We start from the raw sequence: 2,205 nt of genomic DNA on the forward strand, positions 1-2,205 counted from the left end.
ATCAAATTTCTCTGCAACTTTAAGTGTGTCTTCTATCTCATGCAGCAAATGTGCAACTTTTAATAATGCTGTCCACAGCCAGTTTCTAAGGCATGTCAGGACTGGTGTGGAATTGTGCCTAAATTAGAGCAGTTGCGCCAAAATATGCGACAAAGTGAAAAGTCGCAAATCATAAATTCACAACTTCCAACTTCACTTTGAAAAAAAAATTCTATTTGGTTTGTCGCACAACTTTGTCTCTAAAAAGCAACTGCACCAAAAAATAGACAAACTACAGCCAAAATAATGGAGTACAAGGTTTTATAAATACCCCTCATTGTGTCCAACCTAAGGAACCTTTTCAAGCCTTAGACAGCTGGCCAAAATTTCTAAACATAGCATTGGCCTACTGTCAATTGCCCACAGCTACATGGTTTCCAAAGCAGAAGCAGAAAGTTGTTTGGAAGAGGTAAGTATAGTTGGTTTTTATTTTTATTTTTTGTTTTTTTTACAGGAAGAAGACTAGGACTACTAAAGGACAAGTTAAGAAGAAATACGATTTTTTTCCTTTTTTTTTTAAACATAATACAAGGATTAATGAAGTGTTTTATTTCAATAAAGTTTTTTTTGTTTTAAACCTTATGTGTCTTTTCTTTCCTATCTAATATTGGCTTAGTAGTGAAAGTCATCTAATAGACAGTGTCTGTTATTAAGCCCAATACTCACCGGCACTAGGGCTACAGGGAAGAGCAGGGTACCTTTAAGCCTGGAGCAAAGAAATAACTTAGAAATAGAATCACAAACAGCCAAACTTTTCTCTTCTGCTGCAGCTGTCATCAATTGGCAGTAAGTGTATAGCACCAATGATTTTATTAAAGGGGTTCTCCGGCCCTAAGACATCTTATCCCCTATCCAGTCACGCTCCACTCCCTCAATGCAAGCCTTTAGGAGGGGGCGTGGTACTCCGCCCCTAAACATCTTATCTCCTATCCAAAGGATAGGGGATAAGATGTCTGATTGCGGGGGTTCCCAGAGGTTGGATCTCTCCTGCAGCACCCCTGTATACCAGCTGCATGGAGTGAAGAACGCTCTGTGGCTGATGACGGGCAATGCAGGGGCTGGAGTATCTAGATGTCACCCCCTCTCTGGCTACAGATGCCAGGATAAGCATGTGAGAACTTAATAAGAAATCTGGATGAGTTACTGTACTGAGAGTGGTGGGGGGGGGGGGGGGGGTGAGAGAGAGGTGTATTGGAGATTATCACTGCTATGGAACTAACAAGTAACCCCCCTCATCTTATATCCATTATAATCCTCCAACTACCCCTCCTTCATATGGATAATGTCGCTAGGAGTATATGTGAATATGATCTGCAGACTGCATGACTAATTATATAAATTGTTATCTGATATTGGATAACATTTTTTTTTTTAAAAGCCGCTAAATGATGTCTTTATATGGATTTACAGGGGACGGAGGGGGAAAGAATTTCCAGCCACCCACAAGGTTAAATAAAAACGTGTTAATTGAAGGCATCGGTAGAGAGAAGGAGGTGAATATTAAAAAGAACTGCTCTGTCTGAATCTATAAAATAACCCACTGAAGAAAGATGAGAAGTGACTCTCTGTTAATGAATGGTGTATGATTTTTTGCAGGACGTAGGCATTAAGATTTACAGCTTATGCTTAGAGCCTGCAGAGAATTAAACAACGTAACTGTAAGTCTATTACTTTTTAATTAATGTGCAGAACTTTCAGGCCTCAAGGGTGGGAACTGTAAGAAAATACCATGGACTTTTGTTGTTCTTCTCTGTGCAGGTATTTCCCTTGGGTATATCATATAAAAGCCAAAACAATTTAATATGGCTCCCAAGATCCAGCCTAGGAGATCAGGCGGGAACGTTACAGGAGAAGCAGGCAAACTGGATACATTTCTAAAATCACCTAAAGAAACAATAAAAACTAGAACACAAAGACATGGGGACAGTATGTATGGCTCCAGATATGTAGCTCTTCAGGAGGAAGGAGTAACAGAGGAGGGAGAGAGTGAAGACGTTAATAACTCTATACTGGCTTCTATACTAAGTGGTGTGGAAAAAAGTAATAAAGCACTAGAAGATCTGACAGTACAAGTGGGTAGTCTCAGCTCAGACGTGAGCTTTATCCGTGAAGATATAAAAAAAGGTGAAAGAAAGAGTGGGGAAAATAGAGAAAATGGTGCTCACA

General features: G+C 39.7%; 1 long non-coding RNA gene across 1 annotated transcript; it reads left to right on the forward strand.

Moving 5' to 3' along the window:
• Positions 1–1,482: 1,482 nt before the first annotated feature.
• LOC130291339 (uncharacterized) lies at positions 1,483–1,948 on the forward strand. Its single transcript, XR_008847895.1, has 3 exons — positions 1,483–1,532; positions 1,636–1,697; positions 1,798–1,948. It is a non-coding gene; the product is annotated as an uncharacterized LOC130291339 (long non-coding RNA).
• The last annotated feature ends 257 nt before the right edge of the window (positions 1,949–2,205 follow it).

The sequence above is a fragment of the Hyla sarda genome, chromosome 9, assembly GCF_029499605.1.
Source record: "Hyla sarda isolate aHylSar1 chromosome 9, aHylSar1.hap1, whole genome shotgun sequence".
Taxonomy (NCBI): Eukaryota; Metazoa; Chordata; class Amphibia; order Anura; family Hylidae; genus Hyla; species Hyla sarda.